The 8,850-nt window shown below is 42.6% G+C and overlaps 1 pseudogene; it reads left to right on the top strand.

Moving 5' to 3' along the window:
• Positions 1-400: 400 nt before the first annotated feature.
• Positions 401-8,850, top strand: part of LOC123486395 — a 107,797-nt pseudogene continuing 99,347 nt past the window's right edge.

Below are 8,850 nucleotides of genomic sequence, written 5' to 3'. Positions count from 1 at the left end.
TGCCTTTAGCAGACGCTTTTATCCAAAGCGACTTCTACAGTCATCTTGTCTTTTTTTTTTTTTTTTTTTTTTTTTTACAGTATGGGTGGTCCCGGGATCGAAACCCACTACCTTGGCGTTACAAGCGCCGTGCTCTACACCAGCTGAGCTACGAGGACCACGGGAGGCTTTATGGGATAAAGTGCACATTACTCAAGGTTTCAGGTTCCACAATGTTAAAGCTTATCGACCCAGCGCAACGTTGTTTCCATCTCTAATCCAAAAATGTGGCCCAGTCACTGTGCACATTGATTCTCAAATTGATGGTTTGATTCTGTAGCGCCTGCCGCAGAACTTTTATCACTGGGATTCAACTTGTTTCTCAGGTTTTCCTTTTCTGTTATCTGGTTGGAATACACAGTGCTATCCGGCACCAACAGAATCCAGGATATGGAACAGAAGAGAAGCCCACAGCTGTTACTCTAGACCTGGTTAGAAAGCTGGTCTACTGGGCAGATGCTGGCCTGGACTATATCGATGGGTGGATTACAATGGGAGCAACCGGCACACATTGTCATGAAAGCTCTGTAAGTTACAGCGTGTGACAGTTGTTCTCCTATGATCTTCCCATTTCCAATGTTCAATAATTCTTTGTTTCAGAGAAACCAGTTATATTTATCAAAGGGCATGCCAGTTGGTCTCACTTTTGAGTGGTACTTTGTGAGGGTTCAATAAGATAGTCCAAATGAACTACGCTTTTTTGTTAAGGAGTGGAGTGGATACTCTGCTGAGTGTGGACTTTCTCACCCTCCTCTTGGGATTGTTCACTATGTAGTGTTGACCCTGGATACCTGCCAGGGGTTTGAAGTGAAGAAGCCATCTAGCTGTGTGTGTGCTAGAACGTAACTTACGTAGAGACAATGGGTTACATCCCAAATATCCTATTCTGGTCAAAAGGGGTGCACTACAGAGGGAATAGGGTTGAGAAAGACGCATCCAATGGCACTGTACATTCCTGCTACTGCTGCTGTATCCCCTAGCCACAGCATTTTCCAGTGGATTAGAATGGAGCGAAGAGCAGGCCCAGCTAGCACATTTGGTTCCTTGGAAGTTGTGGAACAGACATTTTTGGTTTCCCATTGGTTCTGGGAACGAAGCCACAAGTGAAAATTTTGCCTCTTCTGGGAACGTACATTTTTAGGTTGCAGAAAGGTTCTGAGAACATTTTACTATGTGTTCCCCAAAAGTTTTCCTGGGAGGTTTTATTAACGTTTTGAGAAGGTAAATTATAGGTTATTTGAAGGGTTATTAAATAACGTTCTGAGAACATGTTTCAAAAAGACTTTTAATGCAAACATTCCTAGCTTAGTTTGGGTTAACTGTTTTGAACTCAAGCACAGCATAGGACACATGGAAATGTATTTGTTGCAGGCATTAATCATACAAAAACATTTATTTTTTATTGTGGTACTGGCATCAGTGACATTCAAACCTATGATCTTCTGTTCTCTATCCATGGAATTATTCCACTGTGCGAGCAGGATGGAGCTAGCATGCCATGTTTTTTTTAACTCATACGATGCTGTTCATTTTAGTCTATTCAAACAGACCCCATTTCAAAGGGAAACAAGCACTCATTAAGATCAGGTGCTTGGCCAATTACACACACTGAACACACTTAACAAGATAGAGGATAGAGAGTTTTGTTGACGCTGAGAACGGAATGTATAGTAGCAATAACATTCTCAGAACGTTCTTTGAACGTTACTAATGTTTTCTTGTGGTTTTTATGGAAAGTTTTCTTAATGTTCTGAGAACATTACTTAAATAGAACCATGAGGAAACCTGCAGAAAAGTTATGCTGAAGTATTGAAATTCCCACAGAAAAACATTGTTTGTTCACATTCTCTGAACAATTTGAGAACATTACTTTAAATAGAACTATGAGGAAATGTGTATGCTTTGATGTACAGAAATTCCCACCTAGAAACATATGGTTCTCAGAACGTTATGTGCTAGCTGGGTACGCACCATTTCAAGAATGTTGTTGGAATCAGTGGAGGCTGCTGAGGGGAGGACGGCTCCTTAATAATGGCTGGAATGGAGTAAATGGAATAGCATCAAACACATGGAACAGTATTTGATACCATTCCACTCATTCTGCTCTAGCCATTACCACGAGCCCGTCTTCCCCAATTAAGGTGCCACCAACCTCCTGTGGTTGGAATATTGTATGTAAATTAACCATAGGACAACCACCCTCTCACCAAGCACTAAAGAAACGTTATGGTGCTAGCTGGGGGCAAATGTGTTTACCCGGGGATTAAGTTGAGATGAATGAAACATCAAAATAGCCTATCGTTGCTTCTATAGAACTGTGCTCCTCCTTCCTCTTGTCACTACTGCTCTCTTTGTCTTCCAGTTGGAGCACCTCCACGGATTATCACTCTTTGAAGATTATTTGTTTGCAACTCGCACTTCGAGCCCTCTAAAGGAACAAAAGCGGACATTTTACAGATAAATGGATTTAACGTCACAGATGTTTCAAATTGTAACCACGGTTGAGAATTCTGTGGGAATACGTGTTTACTAAAAAACTCACCCAACCAACAGGTAAAAAGCAAAATATAGTGTTTCTTGCATGTTTAGAAGATAGCTGTGTGTGTGTGTGTGTGTGTGTGTGTGTGTGTGTGTGTGTGTGTGTGTGTGTGTGTGTGTGTGTGTGTGTGTGTGTGTGTGTGTGTGTGTGTGTGTGTGTGTGTGTGTGGCACATAACTATACTTGTGGGGACCAGAATTCCCACAAGAATAGTAAACCAAGAAAAATTTGACCAACTGGGGACATTTTGTTGGTCCCCACAAGGTAAAAATGCTATTTCTAGGGGGTTTAGGATTAAAGTTAGTGTAGGGGTTAGAATTAGGTTAGGGTTAGGAGATAGGGTTAGGGGGTTTAGGTTTTTGGGTTAAGGTTAGGTAAAGGTACCGGGTTAGGGAAAATAGGGATTTTGGATGGGACTGAATTGTATGTCCCCACAAGGTTAGCTGCCAAGACTGTGTTTGTGCGTGTGTGTGTGTGCGTGTGTGTGTGTGTCGTGTGTGGTATCCACCCTCATGTCCTATCTCTCTGCAGTCAGGACTCATGCGTGAGATCCCGATCCGTCTGGAAGAAAGGAGGATGCTCGCACATGTGTCTGCTCAGTGGAAGTTACAACCAGATCCTGTCGCTGTCGAACAGGCTTTGTACTGAGAAGTGACAGCAAATCCTGCAAGAGTAAGTTCATATTAGGACATAATGTCTGTCTTGACAGTCATAGTGTCAGTCAGGGGCAAAGTAACTTCTAAAAATTAGTGACAGCGCCCACAAACCAAATGCCTGCAACTTTGTTCTAGTGCGTTCCTCTGTCAGGTCTACTGAACATCACATCTAGTCAACCCAAACAACATCTCATTCTCTGCATGTTACTAATGACTTCAGTTTTGGTCAGCTTCAATGCTTCCCGTTAACTTTGTCTCAAGCATTGCTTTAGCACAGACTAGTTTGGAGAAAGGGATTGATTGATTGATTTGACAAGGTCTAATCAGCATAACTAATTCTTGCTTTAATTTAGGTAATTGGAATTAGCTTATTCTCCTCGTCTTAGATAGGATACGTTTTTGTCAAATGGTTTAATTTCCTGTGTTGGATGGAAGAAAAGCTAATCAAGTCAATTTAATTACACACTGGCAGGGTAAAGAAGATTAGTAGTTGATGGTTTATTTATGTCAATCTTCATAACACTTCCTATGAGCACCTCTTCATAATGCATTATAACCTCCTCTGCAGAGCCTGTGAATGAGGTATTCCTGTTCTACGGACGCCAGGGAGACCTGGTGTCATCCGAGGCCTGGACCTGAATAGCAAGTCGGGAGGCTGAGCATGGTACAGATTGACAATCTTGTAAACCCACCCGGGCGATCGGCTTCCATGCAGAGACCAGTCACATATGCTTTGTTGCCGACACAACCAGCTTTCTGATTGGCCGACAAAGACTGGATGGGACCAATCGAAAAAACGATCCTCAAAGATGGTCAGTGCATTCAGATGGTTCTGGTTGTTAGGTAAAAACTTCAAGTAACCTTTAGATGAGATATTCCAGATGTTGACAAAAAATAGCACCTTTAAGTTAATGAATTGAGAATCATGCCAACCAAGTTATGTGAGGATTAAACTCATGTGGACAGACGCAGGTAACATAGATTGTATCATAGCATCCGTCAACAGACTGTGAGATGCGACGACTAACGAGGAACTCTTTCCAAATAGCAAGGCAGATATTTTGGACAAATCACAATTTCACAGGTTGGTTCCGCATCCTGAAATTTTGGAAGGGTAGGGGACATTTGGCCCATGCTTTGGTTGAGAGTTTCCATTTAGAGGGGGTGAACTTCGCTCAGTCTTGTTAGTATATTTACTCATACATCTCCCCCCAGAACATAATCGAACATCTGACGAAAGTTACGCAAGATATTAGTTCTGCAGATTATGTGGGAGGATAGGAGTCCTACGTCTTCTTTACATACCTAGCATGTACCTGTACACCTCTGTACACAAATGAATCATATGTTATTCATACTTTGAAAGGTCTTAAAGTTGTGTCCCGAATTAGGTCAATCTCTAATACCCAAAAGCGTTCTGTGAAAGCAGCATTATTTTTGCATGGCTGTTGTGTTGTGTATGATTAATATACTGCTTACAGTAGATTCTAGAACAATGCTTTGGGGTTTCGATTCCGTTAACGACGATCTGGAGACAGTGATAAGATTACGGCTCCTGCAGGGATAATCATAGAGGATAACAGCAGGGTACTGTATGCATTTAATTCTGCCTCTTTTTTCCCCCTCACATCCTGACCTAGACCTTGATAACGTAGAGGGGATCTCAGTGGACTGGATAGGGAACAACGTACTGGACAAATGGATTTGGCTACAGGAAAACAATCAGCGTTGCCAGATTGGAGAAAGCTGCACAAACCAGGAGAACTCTGTTAGAGGGAGATATGTCTCACCCCAGAGCGATCGTGGTGGACCCTCTGCACAGGTGAACATTTATTTTACAGTTCACACCCTGATAAGGCCTCCTCATGTGTAGTGGACGTTTTCAGTAGATATTGGTTTGGACATAAGATGTTAGGACCCAATTTTTGGTACTGTTTTGAGTAAATTGACTCTGGCCGGGAATCAATCCTATCAGTATCCACATTTTAGCACGCTTGACATTTAAAGGTAATTTTCACTTGAGACGAACATATGCAGTGTTTTACCTGAATGCGGTCTCCACAAATGCTGAAACATTGCCTTTAAATGCATAGCCGACAAAGCGCGATTGATTGAATCGCGGCCTACATCTCCATCTGAGGAAAGGAGCTGAGGTTGGACACTTTTCGGTTAGTTCATTATAAGAATGAGCTTAGAGGTGAGATGGAGACTGAAATGCTGTGAATTGCTGCTCTGGCAAAATTTAAGTAGTGTGTTGCTCTCTGGTATAACAGGCCTAACAGTGTCAGAGCAGCCTAGAGTGTCTGCTGCTTTTCGTGAACTTAAGAGTGATTTGATTTGATTTGATTTTCACACATTTGGTATCATGTCTTAAAATATACAGTATAACCAAACAGGTTTGAGTTACACCCCCCCCCTACCTACCTTTTGCCCTCAGAACAGCCTCAATTCGTCGGGCATGGACTCTACAAGGTGTAGAAAGCGTTCCACAGGGATGCTGGTCCATGTTGACTCCAATGCTTCCCACAGTTGTGTCAAATTGGCTGGATGATTCTTGATACACATGGGAAACTGTTGAGTGTGAAAAACCCAGCAGCGTTGCAGTTCTTGACACAAACCGGTGCGCCTGGCACCTACGAACATACCGCGGTTCAAAGGCACATTCACCCTCTGAATGGCAGACATATACAATCCATGTCTCAAGGCTTAGAAATCCTTCTTTAACTTGTCTCCTGCCCACTTCATCTACACTGATTTGAAGTGGATTTAACAAGTGACATCAATAAGGGATCATAGCTTTCACCTGGTCAGCCCTATTACCGCATTTCGCTCTTATCCGACTTACAGTTAGTGAGCATACATTATTTTTATAATTTTTATATTTATCATACTGGAATCGAACCCACAACCCTGGCGTTGCAAACGCCATGCTCTACCAACTACTCCCTGCGCCATTCCCTCCCCTAGACAACGCTGGGCCATTTACGCCGCCTGGGCTCCCGTCGCGCCTACGACAGAGCCTATTCAACCAGGATCTCTAGTGGCACAGCTAGACCGGTGATGCAGTGCCTTGACCACTGCATCTCGGAGGACATGCCTATGTCATGGAAAGAGCAGGTGTTCATAATGTTTTTGTATACTCTGTGTATATTTGGGCTAAATGATCTACCACTCTCTATGCTAAACCATCGTCATTGATAATTCATTTTTTTCTGGTTTTCACTGGATGTACTGGACAGACTGGGAGGAGGGGATGAGGTGAACGATAGTGTTGGCAGGATAGAGAAAGCCTGGATGGATGGATCCCACCGGCAGGACTTTGTCACTAGACATACTGTGGCCCAACGGACTCACTCTAGACCATGGCGCCAGTAACATGACTGGTGCGATGCTTATTATGACCACATAGAGAAAATCTCCCTCGATGGCACCCACAGAACGGTTAGTAAATGAGTGAGTGTTCTTTTCTACTGATTAAGACTATACCATCAACAAATATGTTTAGTTACATTTGAATATGTACAAATTTATTTTCAATATTTGTATGGTTGCAAATACATGACTCCATCAAAAAGTTGCTTTTAACTGTGAATTATTGTCTAACATGTTCTTTGTTTCTTTTATCCAAAGGTGGTGTATAACGGCAAAGAATTAAACCATCCCCTCTGGAATTTCCCTGCACCAGAATTCCGTTTCTGGACCGATTACATGAACGCCTCTACTTTTTCCAACTGACTTGCAGTCAGGGCAGGTTGCTCTAATGAGAAGTGAGAAACCCCCTCTTTTGGGCTATCTGTGATCACGATGCTCAAAGGCAAGGGCAAGGTAAATACACGATCACACTATATCATTGTCATGCACCAAAACTATTTAAATACAAGACTGCTCACTTTTGGAATATAAATATATCAGAGACTAGTGGATATATAATAATCATTATGTACAGTACAGGATCCCTGTGTCTCTCAACCCTGTGAAACCAGTTTTTTTCATCAAACCTGATGAGATGGGTGAACTGAGGGGACCTTCGATGAAATTACAAACACTGAAAATGGCTGGAAGTTCTAAACTTGGGCTTTGCTCCAGCCAGGAGGTTTGAAATGCATGACAGTTAATAAGTCATAAGATTCTCTTTAGATTTTTCCCTTTTAGCATATTTTATATGCACAACTCTGGCACTCTGGCTCCTTACAGTAGGGGGTCAGGCATATTTTAGTCTGTCTGGTGCAACCCGCGCCTCTAACAGCTAAACCTCATAGCCATGGAGGAAGAAGTCATAAACAAAGAAATGATTGACTCAATGAGAATTTTAAGCTGAGGATGTCCTCAAATGTACACCCACTCTCAATCCTTTAACAGCTACTTATAGTTACCCCAGGCCATGCTTTCAGACTCAGCTGCACTGGGGTTGTCATGATAACAGTCATTGGTTGGCACAGGGAAGCACCTGTCTGTCCTGTCTCTCAATACTCCCAAAAGGAACGCTGAACTCAGCTGGGTGCCACTACCTCACCTTCACAACTTCTTTCTTATGCCTTATTTCACCTCAGACTTCATCCCTCCTTTTTACCGCTCTTCGTATCCTCCACTCCAAATAAAGTTTCATCTACTTCAAGGAGGACGCCAAACGATCCGTCAGACACAGTGTGTTCCGTTTTTCATCTGTTGATGTTGTCCGCTCAGACTTTTAATAGCAGCGGGGTTTGGATGATTCTGCCTTTGGCTGAGTCATGTAAACAGTCTCTCTCTGACTGGCATGCAATAGGGGAATAGGAATACAGACATAAAAGCCGTTTTATGAAAGTTTTGAATAAAGTATTTGGTATAATAGCGTCATTGTAACTAGAATCATATACAGTGCATTCGGAAAGTATTCAAACCCTTTGACTTTTTCCACATTTTGTTACGTTACAGCTTTATTCTAAAATTGATTAAATTGTATTTTTTCCCCATCAATCTATACATACAATACCCTATAATGACAAAGCAAAAACAGGTTCGTAGTAACTTTTGCAAATGTATTAAAAACAAAAAACGGAAATATCACATTTACATAAGTATTCAGACCCTTTACTCAGTACATTGTTGAAGCACCTTTGGCAGCGATTACAGCCTCAAATCTTCTTGGGTATGACGCTACAAGCTTGTCACATCTGTATTTGGGGAGTCCTCTAATTCTTTCTCTGCAGATCCTCTCAAGCTCTGGTCAGGTCTCTCCAGAGATGTTCGATCGGGTTCAAGTCCGGCTCTGGCTGGGCCACTCAACGACATTCAGAGACTTACATTTACATTTACATTTTAGTCATTTTGTGACGCTCTTATCCAGAGCGACTTACAGTTACATGTGCATACATATTTTTTTATTTTTCATACCCCCGTTGAGAATCGAACCCACAACCCTGACGTTGCAAACGCCATGCTCTAGCCAACTGAGCTACATCCCCGCCATTCCTCCCCCTACCCTGACGACGCTGGGCCAGTGTGCGCCACCCCAAGGGTCTCCCGGTCGCGGACGGCTACTTGTCCCAAAGCCACTCCTGCATTGTCTTAGCTGGTGTACTGAGGGTCGTTGTCCTGTTGAAAGGTGAACCTTCGCCCCAGTCTGAGGTCCTGAGCT

The sequence above is a fragment of the Coregonus clupeaformis genome, unplaced genomic scaffold (genome assembly GCF_020615455.1).
Source record: "Coregonus clupeaformis isolate EN_2021a unplaced genomic scaffold, ASM2061545v1 scaf1192, whole genome shotgun sequence".
Classification (NCBI taxonomy): domain Eukaryota; kingdom Metazoa; phylum Chordata; class Actinopteri; order Salmoniformes; family Salmonidae; genus Coregonus; species Coregonus clupeaformis.
This window is presented reverse-complemented; position numbering and strand designations above follow the sequence as displayed.